General features: G+C 43.3%; 1 protein-coding gene across 1 annotated transcript in view; it reads left to right on the top strand.

Moving 5' to 3' along the window:
• ccdc122 (coiled-coil domain containing 122) overlaps positions 1–25,983 on the top strand; it is a 56,902-nt gene that overhangs the window by 16,377 nt on the left and 14,542 nt on the right. The gene's annotated exons all lie outside the window — the stretch shown is intronic.

Raw genomic sequence — 25,983 nt, 5'->3', positions numbered from 1 at the left:
GTAGTTGTCAGAGACTAATTATCTCTGGCCTAGGACATTACTGCAGGTCTTTCTTTGTAGTGTTCTGAATCCAATCATCTTCAATTGCATCTTCAGTGTCTTCTCTCCATCATTAGGTCAGAAATAAGGATATTCATTGATGACTGTAAAGTGCTGAGTACCACTACTGATTCCTCAGATATTGAAGCAGTCCAAGCCCACATTCACCAGTTTTTTGGCTGACAAATGGAACTTTCATTCACACAACATAAGTGCTAGGGAGTGACCATTTCAAACAATCATCTGCACTTAATGTTAATTAACATTGCCAATCACTGTACCATCAACTTAAGTTGCAGGTCAGAGGCCAGGAACTCTGTAGTAAGTAAATTTGTTTTGAATTTTCCCAATACTTTCTACCATCAGGAATTTGATTGTCCACTTGCCTGGATGAGGGCAGGTCTATCAATACTTGAGCTCAACACAATCCAAACATCAAAATACCTTAAACTTTCACACCCTGGATCATCTGCACTGCATCACTTCACCAAGGCTCCTTCATTAGCACCTATAATAATGCCTAGAAGGGCAAGAGCAGCAGATCAATGGAAGCATTACCACTAGCAAGTTCCACTCCAAACCACGCACCATCTTGTATCGGAACTAGATCACCATTCCTTCATTGTCATAGGATGAAAAAATAAATATGGGTATGCCTACACCAAATTGACAGGGGCAGTTTGACACATTAATGCATCTCACCACCAACCTTTCAAAAGCAGATAGGATGGATAACAAGGAGGGTAGCCTTGCAGTTACCCTCAAATCAGATGAAAGAATTTTGGAAAGAAAAAGTAGCCAGATTGCAGATGAATGTTAACAGCTTTTCCTTTCAATCCCTGTAGTTTTGGTGGAAAATTCACAAGAACCCTAGAAAAACAGCTTTCCACCATTTATATGCATGAATCATTGGAATTTGTTCAACTATTAGAGAGCCATTTTTTTAAAAATATATGTATTTATTGAAAATATTTTACTCTTTTACAAGAAAAGTTATGAAACTACAAAAATTCAAAGAAGCAGAAATAATACCACATTATTATATTGTTAACATTAACTATAAACTACCTACTACTCTACGAAATATAATCGTCTCATATTTACTTAACCCAAGTTAAAATAAACTCGGATGAAAAGAAATAGAATTAAACTAAATTACAATCCAATTAAACTAAATTATATTACATTACACTACTCCATTCGCTGCACCTCCACCTAAGCTCCCATCCGTGGGAGCAACAGTTATTATACCCATATTTACCAGACCTCCTCCCCTCGTGGCCCCCGGGCCACCATACACAGTCCTCATGGCGATATGAAGGCCCTAATCAGTACCACCAATATGTCCATGTCTATGTAATTTAGAAAGGGCCGTTATGTCTTATAAAATCGCTCTGTTCCATGGTGCATCATTCTCGTCAGATAATCTTGGGGGATGTGCTCCATCTCAAGTCTGCACTACCCCGCAAGACCTAGAGGTTTTTCTGATATCCTGTTCATTAGAATGTTCTTCCTCGCACAGTTTGTAAGAATATTAAATAACCGCTTCCCGTGTTCATCCAGAGAGGGCAGATTCGGCAATCCCAAAAGAAGGGCTGCTTTTAGCGGGCCCTCAAGCACCCACTGCTGCTCTCCTCTCTGCCTCTTTCCAGTTGTTGAATATGAAATAATCAGACCCCTTAAATACGCCTTCATGGTCTCCCAAAGGACCGATGGATTACTGGCCGTACTCCAATTGATATCCCAGAAAATCCTAAACTCTCTTGTAATGTACTGTACAAAGTTGCCATCCCTCAACAGAAACTGATCCATATGCCAGTGCCGTGTGTCTGTTCCACTACCCTTGGTCTTCACATCCAAGTACACTGTCACATGGTCCGAAATAGTTATGTTCCCAATCCTGGAGGCCAACACCAAGCCCAAACAAACCGACGGAATAAAGAACATAACAATTCTTGTGTGGCACTTGTGCGAGTTGGAGTAAAAGGTAAAATCCCTCCCATTCGGGTGGAGACACCTCCACACATTCACTAGCACCAACTCCTTACACAAGTCCACGAGTTGTCTAGACTGCAGAGATACACCCGACAGACTTCTTGGCATCCTGTCTACCCCAGAGTCCATGAGATGATTAAAGTCTCCTCCTTTAATCATCCATGCTCATCCTTGATTTGTACCAGTAAGGCCACTCCTCTGCTTTTGGAGTTGAAGGAGGAGAATACTCTACCACATCCTTCCTGCTGTAACTTCAGATGTTCCCTATCAGTTAAATGTGTCTCTTTCAGTACAGCAATGTCAACCCTTTTCTTTTTAAGATACGAGTGCACATTTTTCCTTATAATGGGGGAATGGCTCCCCTTTATATTCCAGGTGCACCACCTGAACAGATTGCTAGCCATGACGGCTCACCACAGCCCACGGTCCTCCGAGAGGTAAAAGCCCATTCAATGTGTGGCGAGTGGAAAAAACACAGACTTTATAAAATCGAAAAACTATTCCTGCAAATGCTACTAAAACTAAGAAACTAACCACTACTCCTAATTTGAATAAATAAACACAAAAGCCACAAATCACTAGCGATCTCCCCTCTTGCCCATAGGGGACATTCACTCCCAACCTTACAGCCATCCTTGCATCTTCCAATTAAGGCCATGCCCCAAATCCAGACAACGGGGAAAAACACATGTTATTTACACTCCTGAAAGTTAACAATGGATGCTCTCCACACCCCCCATACCTCAAGCCCACACACCTTTACACCGGGAGTAACCACCCTTCATCCAGAAAAACAGAACAGCAAAATAACAGATAATTACCAAACAGATACAATATTAAACAAACTGAATTTTATACAAAGCAATACCAAGCCTATAAGGCCAGAAACCACGAAAGGGAAAAGAACAAAGAAAGAGAAGATTAAAAAAATTGTTATTGTCTGCAAACATCTTTCCCCCTCGGTCCAAGTCAATTATTTCAGAGCATTCACAAATTCTTTTGCTTTTTTCACCAAGTCAAATTTATAGACAGATTCCCTATAATTAAAATGTAGTACACCTGGGTACCTCAGAGTACTCAACACCAACAACTGCCAATCTCCAAACACCATCCTACAACTCATCCGCTTTACCCTTGATCACAACATCTTCACCTTTGACAGCCAGTTCTTCATCAAGACACACGGAACAGCCATGGGGACCAAATTTGCACCCCAATATGCCAACATTTTTATGCACAGGTTTGAACAAGACTTCTCTATGCAGGATCCCCAACCAACATTATACACCAGGTACATTGACGACATTTTCTTCCTCTGGACCCATGGCGAGGAGTCACTGGTAAAACTACACAGTGACATCAACAAGTTTCATCTCACCATCAAACTCACCATGGACTACTCTCGACTATCTGTCTCATTCTTGAACACATGCATCTCCATCAAGGATGGACACCTCAGCACCACACTCTACCGCAAACCCACAGACAACCTCACAATGCTACACTTCTTCAGCTTCCACCCAAAACATATTAAAACAGCCATCCCTTATGGACAACCCCGACGCGTACACTGGATCTACTCAGATGAGGAGGAACGTGACAGACACCTGGAAGTACTCAGGGATGCCCTCACAAGAACGGGGTACAATGCCCAACTCATCGACGGCCAGTTCCGATGTGCCACAGCAAGGAACTGTAATGACCTCCTCAGGAGACAGACACGTGCTGCAACCGACAGGGTACCCTTCGTTGTTCAGTATTTCCCAGGAGCTGAAAAACTACGCCATGTTCTTCTTGACCTGCAACACATTATCAATGAGGATGAGCACCTCACCAAGACCTTCCCCACACCTCCACTACTTGCCTTTAAACAACCAGCAAACCTCAAACAGATCATTGTTCGTAGCAAACTGCCTGGTCCTCAGGACAACTCCATACAACCCTGTCATGGTAGGCGCTGCAAGACGTGTCAGAGTGTGGACACAGATACCACCATTACGTGTGGGGACACCTCCCACCTTGTACATGGCAGGTACTCCTGTGACTCTCCATCGTTGTCTATCTTACATGTTGCAGGCAAGGATGCCCGGAGGCATGGTACACTGGGGAAAGGCTACAACAATGGATGAATGGGCAACGCACAACATTCAACAGACAGGCGTGTTCCCTCCCAGTTGGGGAACACTTCAGTGGTCCAGGACATTCGACCTCGGACCTTCGGGTGACCATCATCCAAGGCGGATTTCAGGACAGGCAGCAGCGAAAAGTGGCCGAACAGAGGCTGATAGCTAAGTTCGGTACCCATAGGGAGGGCCTCAACCGAGACCTTGGGTTCATGTCACATTACAGGTGACCACTATTACACTATACACACACACAGATACTCCTACACACACACACACAGGCACTCCTGTACACACATACAAACAGACACACATACACACAGACGCACACACAGACACCCACACACACCCTTACAGACACACACACTCCCACACTCACACATGCACCCCCTCACAGACTTAAGACACTCTGCACTCACTACGTACACACATACACTTTCTCACACTCACAACCTCCAACCCAGACAGACACACACACACAGACAGACAGACAAAGTCCCGCATGCACACATATATTTTGTGGGGTGAATTTGTACTTTCAGGGTTACATTGTACTTTGCTCAAAAGCTATATGCATTCATGTAGAACTCTGAGCTCAAAAACTGCATGAATTCATGTAAAACTCCGTTATCTCACTTTTTAGATTAGAATCAATCTAAACATCACAGTGTAGACAGAGAACACAGGGGGCTAACACCTACAACATATTGTCTAGCCATCACCATTGTTAACAGCTAACCTGAGAATGCAACTTTTTAAAAAAGGTTTTGTGATTTACACATGAAAGAAGTGAAACTATCATGGTATTCTAACAGATGAAAGGCTTAACAATCAATTTTTCAATGTATAATTTCAGTTACATCACACTGTAAATTTTTGCTTTAAATTCTGTTAAGATTGAGCCCTCCACTATCACCTGATGAAGGAGCGATGCTCCGAAAGCTAGTGTGCTTCCAATTAAACCTGCTGGACTATAACCTGGTGTTGTGTGATTTTTAACTCAGACAATATTGAATACTTACGTCTCTAATTTTTTTCTTAACATCATCAAAAGCCTTCCTCTTCTTAATTATGGCCCCAGAAAAGTCTTGAATAAACATTATTCTTTAACCTTTATAAACCAGAGCCTGTGGATCTCTTCCCAGTCTTTTGGATGTTTCTACTATTAACTACTTTTCCTTATAGTGCTGGAGTCGCACTCGGACCGGGTGGGGGCACTGATCCAATTCGGACCTGCACATCACGATCCGGTGGGCCTGCTCCACACTCACCCGGCCCAACTCGATCTCCAGCCCCAACAGCTCTGGAGCCACTTCTCCGGGAACTCAGCCAGATTTTCACCTTCCTCACACTCCGGAAGGCCTACCACATGTAAGCTTTTCTCCGGCCTCGATTTTCGAGGTCATCAACTTGATCCAGCAAGGCCCGAACCTGACCTTCCAAGGTTTGGACCTGCCCCTAAGAGTTCTCTGCTGCGGTCCTTTGCTCGACCACTTCCATATGTCAATCCAATGACTGAATCTCTTGCTCATGCTTTATTAGCATGGCAGAAATTGGCTCCAGCGCAGTTTTGATTTTTTCACTGAGTTTTGCGAACTCCAATAGTAGGTGCTGCTGCTCCATAGAGCTCAGTGATGCCTGCCACCGGAGTCGAAGCAGCGATTGTGGGTATGCCCAGCACAGTAGGGGAGTGCCCTGCCTGCTTTGCTCCTTTTCCCTTGGCTTCATCTCGACTCCAGAGCCTCCAAATCCAAAGTTAGTTAAAATGTTCTAGGTGTTCTGCCTGCTTTACACTAACAATCTTTCTTAGGGGTGGCTAATGAGGGGAGGGTAGGAGCCCACCTTGCCTGGGGTATGGCACAGAACCCAACACAGCAGACTTTTCAGACTGCCATCATCTTGAATCTTACAGAGAGCCATGTTAAGAGCTATTTAATTAATAATATTTGGAATTCCAAGATAAAAGTTGAGATCCACAGTTTGTTAGATCATAGTTTTATTTGTTTTGATTTTAGCAAAGTGATCTCTCTTTGAAAAAGCAAGTTTGCAATGCTGTAGATTTAACTTTAACAACATGGTGGATGTTTAGGACAAAAGAAACAAAGTTATAAATGCAAAGATTTTAAATGGAAAGCAAAAGTATAACCCCATTCATCTCACAACACACTTTTATAAATTGCAAAGAAACAAAACAACTTTTGTATAGAATCCAAAACACTATTGATTTGATCCTCACACCAGAGTCCTTGTGCTTAATACCTTGGTAAGTTAAACCCACCTGGAGCTTCAGCTAGAACTCCAGATAGCTTCTATCTGGAGACACAACATTCCTTTTCAGAGTTTTTACTTCCAGTGTTTCTGGTCTACAACTGACTCTTAGCTCTTCACCCCATGGTAATCTAATTCACTATTTCGATCATTCCTTTCTCAGGAGCACTGCTGTATAAACCATCCTATTCCAAGTTCTTTACAGGATTAACTATACCCAAAGAAACTAAAAGCTTCTCTAATTCAGCTAAAGTGTTTCCCTTAAGCTTAAAAAAAATTCCAGAACTCCCTAACAAGCATTTGAGGCCCCATTATTTATTATGCTGGGTCACAAGCAATGTAAAATAAAACTCATAAGTGCACAAAACCTATTCGCTGAAAGCCAGGCTTCAAAAAAAATGCTTTTAAAGAAATTGCCATGAAAGCAGAAATGCTTACAAGTTAATTATTAGCTTCAAACACACAGGAAAACCACTAGTTACTAACTACTAAACCAATAATTACTATAAAAATTATAGATGGAAATCCCACAGTTTACGTCAGAATATGAGCTTCAATGTCTGATTTATTATCTGGCATATGGCATTCTGGTCTTGTCAGCTAACCTATGTTCATTGAATCCAATTCACAAGAGAAGCAATCAGAGTAATTTCATTTACACTAGACTGGCCTGTGCATAACGGAGAAGTTTATGACCTCTTTAAGCTCTGATATCAGTGAATCCTCCCAAATCATCACAGGGACATCTGCCAGCTCTGCCACTATACACTACACAATATCAATCAACTGAGAGATGCATCATGGGAGATTTTACCATTTATCACCCAGACATAAAAAACGTCTGCAGTTTGGCCAGTCATTATCAATCAGATCAATAGAAATGGAAATCAGCTCAGTTTCTGTAAAAATAACTGATCTGCAATAGCAGTTTTACACCCCTGTGGCATGTTGTAAATCTATGCTAATATTTACATAGAATAAAGGGAGCAGAGCCTGGACCAGGCACAGAACGAAAAGAAGCAAAATAGAAATTGATGAAACACACAGCAGGTCTATTAGCATTTGTAAAGAGAAAATACAGGTTAATTGTTCAGATATAACCCTTCAGGGTGCAAAACATTTACTGAATGGCAGGAAACCCATGAATCCTTTATTTTGTGGCATTGCATACAGATTGCTAAATCAGACTAAACGGCAATTGTATTGGTAACTGGGGAGGGAGTTAATGGTTTCCTAGCAAAAATAAGTTGTTCAAATTTTGAGAAGGCTGCAAAGGTTAAATCATATCTAAAGGATGCAGCTGAATCTTTTTAGAAAATAATTAATGTGATACACAAGGGATTTCCCACTTGATGATATTCTGTTCTTTCCAGCAGTATTGTGCTTGACTCTTTTACCTTGTTCACCTTCACTACATTCTGCTTCCTTTTTCATGTTTAATCAAGTATTAGTTTCAAGTAGCTGTGGCGTGTTACATTTTGGGATGAAAAATGAAGAGAGACAATGGGAAATAAAGGATAAAATTCCAAAGTGGCTTCAGCGGCACAGCAACAGGAGACATATGTGTATAAATCAATGACTATGCAGAACAAGTTGAGAAATTGCTTAATAGACATATGGAATCCTGGGATTTCTAATTAAAGTCATGAAATACAAAATATTTTGGGAGTAGAAGTAGGCCATTCAACACATTCATGATCTGTTCTGATAATCCTCAGGCAAATAAGTTATTCTGAACCTTTGTAAAACTTTGCTTTGGTCTCATTTGGAAAGTTGGTTGCAATGCCCCTCCAACCGCCACCAGGACAGAACCCCACTGGTCCTCACCTACCACCCCACCAACCTCCATATACAGCGTATCATCCGCCATCATTTCCGCCACCTCCAAACGGACCCCACCACCAGGGATATATTTCCCTCCCCTCCCCTATCAGCGTTCCGAAAAGACCACTCCCTCCGTGACTCCCTCGTCAGGTCCACACCCCCCACCAACCCAATCTCCACTCCCGGCACCTTTCCCTGCGACCGCAAGAAATGCAAAACTTGCGCCCACACCTCCCCCCTTACTTCCCTCCAAGGCCCCAAGGGATACTTCCATATCCACCACAAATTCACCTGCACCTCCACACACATCATTTATTGCATCCGCTGCACCCGATGTGGCCTCCTCTATATTGGGGAGACAGGCCGCCTACTTGCGGAACGTTTCAGAGAACACCTCTAGGACATCCGGACCAACCAACCCAACCACCCCGTGGCTCAACACTTCAACTCCCCCTTCCACTCCACCAAGGACATGCAGGTCCTTGGACTCCTCCATCGCCAGACCATAGCAACACAACAGTTGGAGGAAGAGCACCTCCTCTTCTGCCTAGGAACCCTCCAACCACAAGGGATGAACTCAGATTTCTCCAGTTTCCTAATTTCCCCTCCCCCCACTTTGTCTCAGTCAAATCCCTCGAACTAAGCACCGCCTTCCTAACCTGTAATCTTCTTCCTGACCTCTCCGCCCCCACCCCACTCCGGCCTACCACCCTCACCTTGACCTCCTTCCACCTATCGCATTTCCAACGCCCCTCCCCCAAGTCCCTTCTCCCTACCTTTTATCTTAGCCTGCTGGACACACTTTCCTCATTCCTGAAGAAGGGCTTATGCCCGAAACGTCGATTCTCCTGTTCCTTGGATGCTGCCTGACCTGCTGCGCTTTTCCAGCAACACATTTTCAGCTTTGATCTCCAGCATCTGCAGTCCTCACTTTCTCCTGCAATGCTATATAGTCTGTTCTGCGACAGTGTGTGTTTCTTCAACACGAATTGGTTTTAACACAGCTAAAGAATTTAGACCATTATTTGTAGAATGCGAACCTTTCTAAACCGTATTAGCTGTAAAGCGATTCTGGTCCCATTAGTTTAAATGGCACCAACTATTGTGCACTTATCTTGTAACGTGAGATCACACAAGAATGGAACTATTGCATTTATATCAAAACCGATTGTAGGGGCTTGAACAATGTGTGCTATGGCAAGTAATCTGGGAGAATCACATATGAAGTCAGGTGTGGCCTTTCTTGAAATTGAGAGCAACTCATTGCATTTTCCAACATGAGTTTGGGAGTCGAAACATGATTTTACCGAGGGAATTGCAAGATGCCTACTGACAGAGATTATTGCTGGTTAACAGCCTCATTAGCAATGAATCTCATCTTTTAACATGCAACTTCCTATTTTACCACTTACTTCAAAGAAACTAATCATCAACAATTCCCATCATGATAGTCAAGACAAGTACCTGGCAACCTGGCACCCTGGAATATATTCCTCGATACCCAATGACAATATCACATTCCAAGGCATTTGCTGTACTCATCCCCCATGCGTTGATGCTGGCATCTCATATCTGCCAGCCTCTCAGGATCTTTATATCACCTTTCTGATCCCTAGGACACTTCTGCACTGTAAAGTTGAACTTCAACTAGCTGGTGCAAGGGCTATTTGCAAGCAGTCACAGAATTGTTATGGGGCAAAAGAAGGCCATTCACACCCATCATTAGGGTGGCACAGTGGCTCAGTGGTTAGCATTGCTGCCTCACAAAACCAGGAACCCGGGTTCGAATCCAGCCTCGGGCGACTGTGTGGAGTTTGCACATTCTCCCCGTGTCTGCATGGGTTTCCTCCAGGTGCTCCAGTTTCCTCCCACAATCCAAACATGTGTAGGTTAGGTGAATTGACTATGCTAAATTGCCCATAGTGTTCAGGAATGTTTAGGTTAGGTGCATAAGTCAGGCATAAATATAGAATAGGGGAATGGTGTGGGTGGGTTAATTGTCGGAGGGCCGGCGTGGGCTTTTTGGGCTGAAGGGCCTGTTTCCACACTGTAGGGATTCTATGGACTTCTGTGCTTGCACCAGCTTTTCCAATGAGCTTCATTACTTAGTGCAGTACACCTGCTTTTACCCACATCCTTGCACACTATTTCCTTCAAAATAATTATCCAATGCCCTCTTGAAATGAATCTGCCACCACCACGCTTGCAAGCAATGAGATCTATATCCTAACTGCTGAATGAAATTTTTTTTTTTCTCACATTACCCTTGCTTCTTTCCACATAACTTTAAATTTATGTTCTACCATTCTTGTTTCTTGTAAGAGGGGGAGGGGGGTCAGCTTTTCTCTATCTACTCTATCCAGCCTACTCATGATTTGTAAACTTGTATCAAATCTCTTGTTAGACTTCTCTACAGGGAGAATAGTCTCAACCACTTCAATATATCCTCATAAACAAAATTTCTCATTGCTGGAATCATTCTTGTGAATAACTGACAGGTACCCAGCTCACAAATTGGACCAGGCTAATTTGCACTGCCATTTAGCAAAGATGCAAAGCTAGGATTCTTGTCATAGTTGTCACCAATCCTCAGTCATATCAAGGGAGGCAGTCTTCGGTCAGGGAATCCAGGTCGAGTATGTCAAGAGTAGCCTCCAATTTTGGTCTGAAGATGTGGACATAGTGGATAAAAAGCCAAATATTGTGCAGCCCATCATCAGATTTGGCTCTTTCTGCCCTATTTGGACTATTATTTCCTGAAATGAGAGAAAGGCAGAGATTGAGTGAAATGAAGGTATGTGGCACAACTTTTGGTACTGGTGCTTTTGAGGTAAAGGTGATAAGATGTCCCAAACAAGTGAGTAGACAGTGCAGAAGCCATGCAGGATTAGGAGGGAGGACCTTGGTGGGAGATGAATGCAGTAGCACAGATGGAATGAGAGTGAAGTAACGGAAAGAAGATGGTGTCATTTATCCTGGCAAGTGGACAAAGTCATTGAACTTCTTCCTTCATTGCTAGACATTCCTCCAGATGACTAAGACTGAAATAACCCAGATACAACTTCAGACCAGTCTTGCATGGTCTGATGGGAGGGAATCCTCTGCCAGTCCTAGGGTACTGTCCCTGCTCTGCATCATCCTGTCCACCTGGACTCCCAGGTACCTGTTTGCAAAGAGGGGCACTAATTTGCCCCTGTTTGCCACACCCAGCACAAATGTTGGGCTATTCCGAACTGACAGTCCTTTTGAAGATAATAAAAAGTAACTTGCAAGGAGATTTAAGAAGGCTGTTTAAAATCATGACTTGTCTGAACAATGTAGATTGAGAGATACTGTTTTATTTAAAATTTTTAAAGCACTTATTTTTATGAAAGCAACTATTTTTATTAATAGCTGCATATTAGAGACATTATAACCACTTGACTCAGTCAATCAAACTCATGAACTTACAGAACCCCAATATGTTTACAATACCTTGTAGAATCGTTCCTCCAACCTATAATGGAAGCTCATGTTCTCATGTCAGAAACCATCGATTGAAATTGCAAGCAGTCAAGCAGGCTGAATTTTTTTTTTGTAATTTAACGTGCTTGGAAATTTAAATACCATGACAGCTTGACAGTGGCAATGAGTTTATCTACTTGTTGCACACATTCATTCCTACTTTTAACAATCACAAAATAATCTTTTCTTTGCAAAATGCCACCTCATCTTTCCAAAAGGAACTCCTGTACTCATCCAAAAGGTTCACCTACCTCGTCAAATGATTCCTGCTGCATTAGACTTCTTGCACAAATGACTAAAGTCCACGAGGTGTATTTTATAGAGCCATAGAGTCATAAAAGATGGAAACAGACCATGTGGTCCAACCAGTCCATGCCAACCATGTTCCCAAACTAAACTAGTCCCATCTGCTTGCACTTGGCCCATACTCCTCCAAACTTTTCCTATTCGTGAACATACCCAAATGTCTTTTAAACATTATAACTGTACCTGCATCCACAACTTTCACTGGCAGTTCATTCCACACATGAACCACTCTCTGTGTAAAACAAAAGTTGTCCTTCATGTTCTTTTTAAATCTTTCTCATCTCACCATTAAAATATGTCCCCTAGTTTTGAAATTCCCCACTCTAGGTGAAGGACCCTTGTCACACACATTATCTATGCCCCTTGTGATTTTATACACCTCAATAAAGTCACCCTTCAACTCCTACACTCCAGTGAAATAAGTCCCAACCTTTCCAGTCTATTTTTATTTCTCAAACTCTCCATTCCCAGCAACATCCTGGTAAATCTTTACCAAATCTTCTCCGGTTTAATAGTATAATAGGGCAACCAGATCTGCACATGGTACTCCAGAAGAGTCCCTACCAACATCTTGTACAACCTCAACATGACATCCGAGCTCCTATACTCAAAAGATCTGAGCAGTGATGGCAAGCATGCTAACCGCGTTCTTAACTAACCTGTCTACCTGTGACACAAATTTCAAAGAATGAAATTTGATCTGTTTGAAAGAAATTGCACTTCTTTATCCATCTCTGTGAACCATAGATGTTCAAACTGCTACTGGGAACATATTTAAATTTGTGGCCTATGTGTAAAAACTGGAAGATATAGAACTGCTTAGACATTTTCTGGGTTAAAAAGGTTATTACCATGTGGTCTTTTGGAAATTAGGTCAAGAGTATAATGAGTGCTGATCTACCTGCTAATTTCAGAAAGTCAAACAAATTTGGGAGAAAATGAGAAGAGCTTTTTAAAGGATAGGAGACTGAGTTTATTGTCTTTGGCTTTGAAATGACTTTAGGGACTTTTGTGCGAGTTGTTGCCTAGCAGCCATTCTGGGTTGGATTTCTGTTACCACACACCTAGGTGCTCACAAGGTTGAAAACCCAAGACACTACAAGTCTTCCTTCTTCTCTCAGAATAAATTGTTAGGAGCCTGCTTAAATATGCTAAATACCTCCAAACATCAGTATTTCTGAGTATCTTATGGACGTTGAAAGCTGAACTGTGACTGCTAGATATGACTCTAATTAATGCAGAGTTTTGCCTCTGATTCCCATTAACTCCAGTTTTGCTAACTTTACTTTATCCTACTTCTATGGAAAAGGCATAGACTGGGCAATTTTTCTCATTATTGGGTAGCTGCACCATTGTAGCTGAACTGAACAATTTGGCTAAGGACACACTAATTCCAAAGCATGAATCATCAGTGTCATTTCCAGAATGTTGTCAGGACTTATATCCTATGCAGTATCCAGACTCTGCAGCCATTTATAGAGTCATAGAGTCATAGAGATGGACAGCATGGAAACAGACCCTTCGGTCCAACCCGTCCATGCTGACCAGCTATCCCAAACCCAATCTAGTCCCACCTGCCAGCACCTGGCCCATATCCCTCCAAACCCTTCCTATTCATATACCCATACAAATGCCTCTTAAATGTTGCAATTGTACCAGCCTCCACCACATCCGCTGGCAGCTCATTCCACACATGTACCACCCTCTGCGTGAAAAGTTGCCCCTTAGGTCTCTTTTATATCTCTCACCCTCTCACCCTAAATCTATGCCCTCTAGTTCTGGACTCCCCGATCCCAGGGAAAAGACTTTGCCTATTTATCCTATCCATGCCCCTCATAATTTTGTAAACCTCTATAAGATCACCCCTCAGCCTCAAACGCTCCAGGGAAAACAGCCCCAGCCTGTTCAGCCTCTCCCTGTAGCTCAGATCCTCCAACCCTGGCAACATCCTGACAACTCTGGTAAATCTTTTCTGAACTCTTTCAAGTTTCACAACATCTTTCCGATAGGAAGGAGACCAGAATTGCACGCAATATTCCAAGAGTGGCCTGACCAATGTCCTATACAGCCACAACATGGCCTCCCAGCTCCTATACTCAATACTCTGACCAATAAAGGAAAGCATACCAAACGCCTTCTTCACTATCCTATCTACCTGCGACTCTACTTTCAAGGAGCTATGAACCTGCACTCCAAGGTCTCTTTATTCAGCAACACTCCCTTGGACCTTACCATTAGGTGTATAAGTCCTGCTAAGATTTGCTTTCCCAAAATGCAGCACCTCACAATTATCTGAATTAAACTTCATCTGCCACTTCTCAGCCCATTGGACCATCTGGTCCAGATCCTGTTGTAATCTGAGGTAACCCTCTTCGCTATCCACTACACCTCCAAATTTGGTGTCATCTGCAAACTTACTAACTGTACCTCTTACGCTCACATCCAAATCATTTATGTAAATGACGAAAAGTAGAGGGCCCGGCGCCGATCCTTGTGGCACTCCACTGGTCACAGGCCTCCAGTCTGAAAAACAACCCTCCACCACCACCCTCTGTCTTCTACCTTTGAGCCAGTTCTGTATCCAAATGGCTAGTTCTCCCTGTTTTCCATGAGATCTAACCTTGCTAATCAGTCTCCCATGGGGAACCTTGTCGAACACCTTACTGAAGTCCACATTGATCACATCTACTGCTCTGCCCTCTTCAATCTTTGTTACTTCTTCAAAAAACTCAATCAAGTTTGTGAGACATGATTTCCCACGCACAAAGCCATGTTGACTATCCCTAATCAGTCCTTGCCTTTCCAAATACATGTACATCCTGCCCCTCAGGATTCCCTCCAACAACTTGCCCACCACCGAGGTCAGGCTCATGGGTCTATAGTTCCCTGGCTTGTCTTTACTGCCCTTCTTAAACAGTGGCACCACGTTTGCCAACCTCCAGTCTTCCGGCACCTCACCTGTGACTATCAATGATACAAATATCTCAGCAAGAGGCCCAGCAATCACTTCTCTAGCTTCCCACAGAGTTCTCAGGTACACCTGATCAGGTCCTGGGGATTTATCCACTTTTAACCGTTTCAAGACATCCAGCACTTCCTCCTCTGTAATCTGGACATTTTGCAAGATGTCACCATGTATCTCCCTACAGTCTATATCTTCTATATCCTTTTCTACAGTAAATACTGATGCAAAATTTTCATTTAGTATCTCCCCATTTTCTGTGGCTCCACACAAAGGCCGCCTTGCTGATCTTTGAGGGGCCCTATTCTCTCCCTAGTTACCCTTTTGTCCTTAACATATTTGTAAAAACCCTTTGGATTCTCCTTAATTCTATTTGCCAAAGCTATCTCATGTCCCTGTTTTGCCCTCCTGATTTCCCTCTTAAGTATACTCCTACTTTCTTTCTACTCTTCTAAGGATTCCCTCGATCTATCCTGTCTATACCTGACATATGCTTCCTTCTTTTTCTTAACCAAACCCTCAATTTCTTTCGTAATCCAGCATTCCCTATACCTACCAGCCTTCCCTTTCACCCTGACAGGAATATACTTTCTCTGAACTCTGGTTATCTCATTTCTGAAGGCTTCCCATTTTCCAGCCGTCCCTTTACCTGCGAACATCTGCCTCCAATCAGCTTTCGAAAGTTCTTGCCTAATACCGTCAAAATTGGCCTTTCTCCAAATTAGAACTTCAACTTTTAGATCTGGGCTATCCTTTTCCATCACTACTTTAAAATGAATAGAATTATGGTCGCTGGCCCCAAAGTGCTCTCTCACTCACACCTCAGTCACCTGCCCAGCCATATTTCCCAAGTTTCTTGATATCACATGGAATGAATCGAGTTGGCTGAAGACTGGCATCTGTGATGCTGAGTGCCTCAGCAGGATTATCCATTCAGCACTTCTGGCCGAAGATTTTTGCAAATGTTTCAGATTGGTCGCTTGCACAAATGTGCCTCGTTTTTCCATTATTGTGAATGGAGATATTTGTGAAAATCTCAGTTCCTGTTAATTGTTTAATTGTCCAACATTCACAACTAGACATGGCAGGACTGCAGAGCTTAGATCTGATCTATTTGTTGTGAAATCTTTTAGCTCTGGCTGTAATATGTGGTTTCAAATGTTTAGCATGCATGTAGTCCTGTTTTGTATCTTTACTTAGTTTAGATTAGATTACCTACAGTGTGGAAACAGGCCCTTTGGCCCAACACTTCCACACCGGCTCTCCGAAGAGCAGCCCACCCATACCCATTCTCTACATTTACCCCTGCACCTAACACTACGGGCAATTTAGCATGGCCAATTTACCTAACCTGCACATCTTTGGACTGCGGGAGGAAACCAGAGCACCAGGAGGAAACCCACGCAGACACGGGGAGAATGTGCAAACTCCACACAGACAGTTGCCCGAAGCGGGAATTTAACCCTGGTCCCTGGCACTGTGAGACAGCAGTGTTAACCACTGAGCCACCGTGCCACCCATTCACAACTCATTTTAGGTTTATCTGGTGCAAATTGGCTTCTTTTTAACGTTCATTCATGGGACGTAGGCTTCCTAGGCCAGCATTTATTGCCTAGCCTCAAATGCCCAGAAGGAAATTAAGAGTCAGCCTGGAGCTACATATGGGCCAGCCCCGACTAGACCAGGTGAGGATGGTAAATTTCTTTCCCTAAAGAATATTAGTGAACCTGATGGATTTTTATGACAACCAGCAGTGCTACATGGTCACCAACAACCTAATTAAATCAAATTTCCCTATCTGCCTTGTTGGGTTTCAAACCCATTGCCTGAGAGCATTAGCTTGGGATTTTAGATTACTAGAGTCGAAAAGCGTGGCACTAGAAAAGTACAGCAGTTCAGGCAGCATCTGAGGAACAGGAGAGTCAATGTTTTTGGCATAGGCCTTTCATTAGGACTGCCCAAAATGTCGACTCTCCCGTTCCTCAGATGCTGCCTGACCTGCAGTGCTTTTCCAGCACCACCCTTTTCAACTCTGGCTCCAGCATCTGTAGTCCTCACTTTCTCCTAGTTCTGGATTACTTGTCCAGTGATGTCGTCACTACCCCTTTCTTACTTTACAGCAGTGACAATAGTTCAAAAGGTACATCATTGCTTTAAAACACAGGATGGCTGCCAAAGGAGTGGACGACAGCCAATGTTGTACTATTTTTCAAGGAGGCCAGCAGAGATAAACTAGGAAATTACAAACTGGTGGTTCTAATATCTGTGGTATGGAAAGAATTAATCTCTACTTGGAGGGGCAAGGATAAATCAAGGATAGCAGCAGGCTTTGTAAGCAGGAAATAGTGTCTAACAAATTGGATTGAATTTTTTGGGGAGGTGTCTAGATGTATAGATGAGGGTCGTGCAGTTACTGTAGTTTACATTGACTTCAGGAAGGCTTTTGATAATTCCTTGCATGGTGAACTAGTTAAAAAGCACAAGTGCCTTGGGATCATGGGCAATTTGTCAAATTGGATCCAAAATTGGCTTAGTGGCAGGAAGCAGAGAGTGATGGATGAAGGATGTTTTTGTGACTGGAAACCACAAGGTTCGGTGCTTGGTACTTTGCTGTTTATTTTGTACATTTGTGATCTAGAGTTGAATATATGAGATATGATCAGCAAGTTCGCAGATGACATGAAAATTGGTTGTGTGGTAAATAGCAAGGAGGACTCCTGGACGATATAGACATGTGGTCAGACTGAATGGTGGGAAATGGAATTTAATCCTGAAAAGTGTGAGCTGATGAATTTTGGGAGAACTAACAAGGCGCATTGAATAGGACACTAGGAAGCACAGAGTATCATAAGGACCTGGTTATGCTTGCCCATAGATCTGTGAAGAGAGTAAAATAGCTAATTACCTCTCCCAACCCCACACCCCCTATTTATTTTTTTCCAGCGCCACATTTTATCGACTCTGACCTCCAGCATCTGCAGTCCTCACTATCTCCTAGGTAAGGTGGTTCAGAAAGCATATGGGATACTTGCCTTTATTAGTCAAGGCATTACATACAAGAGCAAGGGACTTACAGTGGAGTTATGTTGTCAGTGGTTTGGACGTTTCAACCAGTTTCTACAAAAACTCATTTTACTCAGGTACTATACTTGCGAGATGAACAAAATAGTCAGAGTCAACTTGCAATTCAACACTACTGTTGGATCTATGATGGGTGTTTTTTTGTTAAGCTCCCAGTAGTCAATTGGTTGCTGTTCAGTTTCCTAACCAGCCAGATTGGGGAACTGTTGGTGGAGAATATGGGCACAAGACTCCATGTTGTAATAAGCTGTTTAGGGTCATGACAATTTCCCCCGAGTCTGCCTGGGGAAGCCATATTGTTTCTGAGGTTTCAGGATGGGATCATCTGTAACTACCTTGACCCTCCCCTGCAACCCCCCTGCCCCACCCACCCACCCATCTCACCCAGTCATGTTTGTGGTATGAAAAGCTTAAGAGTGCCTTGCAAGAATCCTGTCTGCTTCTGGGTCACTGGCCATTTATGTAGACTTAAGCAGCTCCCCCAGGGTGTAAATCCTATCTTCCCATGGAAACTTCTATTGGTACCTCATCCTTGTTGGGCATCTGCCATATGCAGCGGTTCTCGGGTCAAATGATAGATTGCATTTCTGCTTGAAATCCAAGCCCAGGATCTATTCCACCTCTGGGTGGAGGTTGACTAATATGGTCAGATGAAAGCAGGTAGTGTTACCCAGTGCAAATCATAATTATTTGGTTTCTGACCCTTTCTGTAAGTGCCATATGAATCCACTTAGGATAATCTTTTGCAGGTGCACCAGAACCTGTTGACATCTTGGGATAGGTTCAGGGTTGTATGAGAACTTCCAGCGTTCCATCGGAGCTTGATGTGGCATCCTCCAACCTCGCCTTCTTCCAAGGGACACCCTACACTATCCCATCTGACACTGCAGACCCATTTCAGTGAGACTTGATACTGTCATGCCGTAGGCCCTTGTGTTTGACTGGGAGTTCAGGTTACAAAGGTCTGCACCATTCCCCACAGTTATCATCACGTCTCACAGATCTATCTAGTTGCATGATAGGGTATCTCTCGTCTGTTCCCTGTGCTTGTTGGCGGGATGCTTTGCACTCCCTGGCATAATGACCTACCTGACTATAATTGTAGCCCCTCCCCTGTGGTGGTGGGTCCCAACCTTTCCCTATGGGGGTAGGATATCTCTGTAGCTGCCATTTTCTATTTCCGTCTCCCCCTTCATTGCCCATACTGGGCCAGGGTTGGGATTTACCCTGACTCGGTTCATCTTTCCAGCCTTGCTGGACTTGACTATTTCTAACCCCGGTTCAAATCCTTTCTTTTTCCCATGCGTGAGCCATTTGCCAGACATCCACAATTCTATGTCTGTACCATTGGATGGATCAAAATGATCACACATCTTCCTACTCTCTTCAGTAGCATGTGAGACTAGGTCCTGTTCTGCACTTCGAGCAGTGTTCTGTCCAACTGCATTCCTGAAGAAGGGCCTGTGCCCGAAACGTCGAATCTCCTGTTCCCTGGATGCTGCCTGACCTGCTGTGCTGTTCCAGCAATAAAGTTTCAACTCTGTCCAACTGCAGAAGACAGCAGTGAAATGAGTCCATAAGCATCTGGTGAATATGGTTGAGTGTTCCCTTTCTTTTGCCAACAGACATTTAGCCCTTCTATTGTGTCTGAACACAGCTAAAATTGCAGTTTTCTTGTCCTCAGATTCTCCTCTGCCCATGTTTTCTGGATAGTGCAAAGCAGAGAGGACTGCAGAGCTCAAGCACATAAATGTTAGTTTGATTTCCTCAGGGTCTTCCAGCCCATGCAAAAGTCTCTTTTGGTGGGAGTTATCAAAAAAAAATAGAGGTCCGAGGTGGATATGAAAGAGATTTTCTTTTGGCTATTTCTGCCATTTATGCCATCATGAATTGGGTGGTGTCGATGCTAGTCACAGTTCTCGGCAAATGATGGCTAGAGGGTTCATTGAGGCCAGAAAGGGCTCTATGGTTGGCTGGAACTGAAGTTCTTTGGGTAAGGGAAGCAGAGCTAGGGGTGCTGATAGTGGTTGGAGTCCTTGGAGTAGGGGTTCCACTGGGAAGGGTAATTCTCAGCATACCAGCATGCTTTCTGCTGTATGCTCTCTGCGGCCTCACCTCCCCATTCCCACCCCACTAAGTCCACTTCATGGCTGTCATCGTCTTCTGCCCCGGTCCTGAAAGCACATATTATCCCATTCTGGACTGCAAATTGGGACTTTAATCTAATAATTTCACTTTAGTATGTTGAGTGATCTTGGACTTTACTCTCTCGCTTTGCTTGGCATCGAGCCATGACCTCCGCTTGCAAATTACAGCATTTCTCGGTTAGCTCAGTCATGGCTTTTCTTGACTACATCACGATCCACATATCATTCTGGCTGACTTCCGAGCAATTATCCTGACAAAACAGAGCTCATTGTTGAATAAAAATTCCACAGCATGTGGGGAAACGCAATCCAAAACTACAGCAAAACTTTTACAAATAGCCACCAGATGGCATACGAAGACTGTAAATTAGATGTTCTGTGCATGTACAAAAGTACAATCAACAAAACTTTGATTTGTATAACACCTTTTAATATAATAAAATGTCCCGAGTTACTTTGCAAGTGCATTATGAAACGAAATATGACACTGGGCCATAAAAGAAGATATTCAGTTAAATAATCAAAGATTTAGTCAAAATAATAAGTTTTAAGGAATGCCTTGAAGGAGAAAAACGAGGTGAAGTAAAGGAGAGATTTAGGCAAGAAATCCTAAAGCTTCAAACCGAACTGTAACTCTGAAGATGGACAAGGGAGATCCAGTGGATGTAGTGTACCTGGACTTTCAGAAAGCCTTTGATAAAGTCCCACATAGGAGGTTAGTGAGCAAAATTAGGGCACATGGTATTGGGCGCAAACTACTGACTTGGATTGAAAATTGGTTGGCTGACAGGAAACAGAGTAGTGATAAACGGCTCCCTTTCGGAATGGCAGGTGGTGACCAGTGGGGTACCGCCGGGATCAGTGCGTGGACCGCAAATTTTTACAATATCTTTAATGATATAGATGATGGTATTAAAAGTAATATTAGTAAATTTGCTGATGATTTGCTGGGTGGCAGGGTGAAATGTGAGGAGGATGTTAGGCGATTACAGGGTGACCTGGACAGGCTAGGTGAGTGGACAGATGCATGGAAGATGCAGTTAAATGTGGATAAATGTGTGGTTCTCCACTTTGGTGGCAAGAGCAGGAAGGCAGCTTACTACCTAAATGGAGTCAAGTTGGGTAAAGGGGCAGTACAACGAGATATAGGTGTTCTTGTACATCAGCCAATGAAAGCAAGCATGCAGGTACAGCAGACAGTGAAGAAAGCTAATAGCATGCTGGCCTTCATAACAAAAGGAATTGAGTATAGAAGCAAAGAGGTTCTTCTGCAGCTGTACAGGGCCCTGGTGAGACCGTACCTGAAATATTGTGTGCAGTTTTGGTCTCCAAATTTGAGGAAAGACATTCTGGCTATTGAGGGAGTGCAGCGTAGTTTCACGGAATGGCGGGACTACCTTATGTTGAAAGATTGGAGCGACTGGGCTTGTATACCCTTGAGTTTAGAAGACTGAGAGGAGATCTGATTGAGACGTATAAGATTATTAAAGGATTGGACACTCTGGAGGCAGGAAGCATGTTTCCATTGATGGGGGAGTCCTGAACCAGAGGACACAGTTTAAAAATAAGGAGTAGGCCATTTAGAACAGAGTTGAGGAGAAACGTCTTCACCCAGAGAGTGGTGAGTGTGCGGAATGCTCTGCTCCAGAAGGTTGTGGAGGCCAAGTCTCTGGATACTTTCAAGAAAGAGTTGGATAGAGCTCTTAAGGATAGTGGAATCAAGAGTTATGGGGATAAGGCAGGAACAGGATACTGATTGAGGATGATCAGCCATAATCATAATGAATGGTGGTGCTGGCTCGAAGGGCAGAATGGCCTACTCCTGCACCTATTGTCTATTGTCTCAGGCACAACTTGCTATGCTACATTGAAATTAATGGATGCTGAAGAGATCAAACTTAGATAGGTGCAGCCATCTCAAATTAGCAGGGTTAATGGGTTAGTAGACAGATGAAGGCCAAAGCTATGGATTAAAACAAAAAAATTGAATTCTTCTATCAAAATGCAGCTTTATTGGATTCTCATGTGAGTTATTGAACAGGATGCAAGGTAAGGATTTTGAATGATAGAAGTTTGCGAAGAGTGAAGTGGGAAATTAACAAGCTATAAATTGGAGTAGAAGAGTAGGAATTCCTGATGAAGAGCCTATGCTGGAAACCTCGATTCTCCTCCTCCTTGGATGCTGCCGGTTAGGCTTTTTCAGCACCATCCTTTTCAACTCTGACTCCAGCATCTGCAGTCCTCACTTTCTCCTATAAATTGGAGTAGTCAAATCCACAGGTAATAATGGAATAACTGAAGGTTTCAGCAGATGAACTGAGACAATGAAGTCGAACTTTGTTACGGAGGTGGAAATAGGTTGTCTTGATGATGTGATAATATGTGGTCAGAAGTTTTTCACAAGGTCAAATGTGACACCAAAGTAGCAAACTGACTGGTTTGATCTCAGGCTGTTGTAAGGGAGAGAGATGGCACTGAAAGCTATGGAATGGAATTTGGAGTGGAGACCAAAATATTAGTGTTAATCTTCCCAGTATTTAATTAGATATTTAATCAACACCTGTATGAAAATATTTGTTATTGTTTGAGCAGCGTCTACATAATAAATGTAAAACATAACATGAACGATAAGGTTAAAAATCACACAACACCAGGTTATAGTCCCAACAGGTTTATTTGGAAGTAGTAGCTTTCAGAGCGCTGCTCCTTCATCAGGTGGTTGTGGAGTATAAGATTGTAAGACACAGAATTTATAGCAAAAGTTTACAGTGTGATGTAACTGAAATTATATATTGAAAAAGACGTGAATTGTTTAAGTCTCTTATCTTGAAGTTCATCATGTTCTTTGCAGCCTGCAACACATTATCGATGAATATGAGCACCTCGCCAATACCTTCCCCACACCTCCACACCTTGCCTTTAAACAACCACCAAACCTCAACGCAACGCCATCCATGCTTTCAAAACCAATCACAACATTGTCAACAAACCAGCAGATAAAGGAGGAGCCATCGTCATTCAGAATAGAACAGACTACTGCAAGGAAGTGTACTGACAACTGAACAACCAGGAACAATACAGGCAATGACTGGCCAATCTGACAAAAGAGCACACCATGTGAACGAAACACATTAATAAGGACTTTCGATCCAGTCCTTCAGAGTTCCCAACGTGCCCTCATCCCACATACTTCTTGCATAGGCGACTTCTACTGCCTTCCAAAGATACACAAAGCCAATACACCAAGACGTCCCATCGTATCAGACAATGGGACCCTGTGTGAGAACCTCTCTGGCTATGTTGAAGGCATCTTGAAACCTATTGTACAGGGGACTCCCAGCTTCTGTCACGACACTACAGATTTCTTACAGAAACTCAGCACCCACGGACCAGTCAAACTTGGAACTTAACTCATCACAATGGATGTTTCAGCACTCTACACCAGCATCCCCCACAGTGATGTCACCGCGGCAACAGCTTCAGTACTCAGTATCAACAACTGCCAATCTCCAAGCACTGTCCTACAACTCATCCGCATTATCCTCGATCACAACGTCTTCACTTTTGACAACCAGTTCTTCATCCAGACGCATGGAACAGCCATGGAGACCAAATTTGCACCCCAATATGCCAACATTTTCATGCACAGGTTCGAACAAGACTTCTTCTCTATGCAAGACCTCCAACCAACACGATGCACCAGGTACATTGACGACATTTTCTTCCTCTGGATCCATGGCAAGGAGTCACTGAAACAACTACACAATTATATCAACAAATTTCATCCCACCATCAAACTCACCATGGACTACTCTCTACTATCTGTCTCATTCTTGGACACATGCATCTCCATCAAGGATGGACACCTCAGCACCTCACTCTATCGCAAACCCACAGACAACCTCACAATGCCACACTTCTCCAGTTTCCACCTGAAACAGCCATCCCCTATGGACAAGCTCTACGCATGCACAGGATCTGTTCAGATGAGGAGGAACATGATGGGCAGCTGGAAGTACTCGAGGATGCCCTCATAAGAATGGGGTATGACGCTCAACTCATCGACCGCCAGTTCCGACATGCCACAGTGAGGAACCGTAATGACCTCCTCAGGAGAAAGATATGCGCTGCATCCGACAGGGTACTCTTGGTTGTCCAGTACTTCCCAGGTGCCAAAAAATGACACCATGTTCTTTGCAGCCTGCAACACATTATCAATAAGAATGACCACCTCGCCAAGACCTTCCCACACCTCTACTTCTCACCTTTATACAACCACCAAACCTCAAACAGATTATTGTTCGTAGCAAACTGCCCAGCTTTCAGGACAACACCATACAACCTTGTCACGGTAGACGCTGCAAGACGTGTCAAAATGTCGACACTGATACCACCGTTACGCATGGGGATACCTCCCACCATGTATGTGGCAGGTTCTCATGTGACTCAGCCAACGTTGTCTATCTCATGCACTTCAGGCAAGGATGCCCCAAGGCATTGTACATTGGTGAGACCAAGCACAGGCTACGGCAACAGAAGAATGGACAACGCACAACAATCAACAGACAGGATTGTTCCCTCCCAGTCGCAGAACACTTCAGCGGTCGGACCTTCGGGGATGCCACGTTCGCTACCCATGGGGATGGCCTCAGTTGTCACACTACAGGTGACCCCATTGCACTATACACATCCACAGACAGGCACACACACACACACTCCTGCACACACATACTTACACACACACACACACATGCAGACCCTCTCTTATAAGCTCAGACATACACTCCCATACTCATACGTACACACCCTCTCACAGACCTATACCCCTTTACACTCACACTCACACCATACACACACTCTCTCACAGACAGTCATAACCCCCCAACATGCGCGCACATACGCACACATGCACAAATACACATATACATTCGTGGGGTGAATTTGTACTTGCAGGTGAACATTTTACTTTCCTCAAAAACTGCATGAATCCATGTAGGAATCTGTAAATCCATTTTTTAGATTACAATCAGTCTGACAATTGTGACACAGACAGTCTCACACAGGGAAGCTCACACCTCCAATGCATTATCTGGGCCGACATGACACCAATTGTTAAAGTTCACTTGAGAATGTAACTTTTTAAAAAGGTTTCGCAATTTACACATGAAAGAACTGAAACCAGCATGGTAATTCTAAAAGATGAGAGATTTAACAAACAATCCAGATCTTTTTCAATATATAATTTCAGTTACATCACACTGTAAATTTTTGCTATAAACTCTGTGTCTTTCAATCTTATACTCCACAACTACCTGATAAATGAGCAGTGCTCCAAAAGCTAGTGCGTCCAAATAAACCTGTTGGACTATAACCTGGTGTTGTGTGATTTTTAACTTTGTACACCCCAGTCCAAAACTGGCATCTCCAAGTCATGAATGATAAGGTTTGCCAACGGGTGGTGAGAAGAAAATTAGGAAATTATGTTAAAGACTCAGATTTCATAAAAAGAAAGAAAAAGACTACAAATTATAATTGCTGCACATCACACAAACCTTGTTTTATTGTCATAGAGTCATAGAGATGTACAGCATGGATACAGACCCTTCGGTCGAACCCGTCCATACCAACCAGATATCCCAACCCAATCTAGTCCCACCTGCCAGCACCTGGCCCATATCCCTCCAAACTCTTCCTAATCATATACCCATCCAAATGCCTCTTAAATGTTGCAATT

The sequence above is a fragment of the Chiloscyllium plagiosum genome, unplaced genomic scaffold (genome assembly GCF_037043375.1).
Source record: "Chiloscyllium plagiosum isolate Xiang-an unplaced genomic scaffold, Cpla_swu_hap1 HiC_scaffold_12, whole genome shotgun sequence".
Lineage (NCBI taxonomy): Eukaryota > Metazoa > Chordata > Chondrichthyes > Orectolobiformes > Hemiscylliidae > Chiloscyllium > Chiloscyllium plagiosum.
This window is presented reverse-complemented; position numbering and strand designations above follow the sequence as displayed.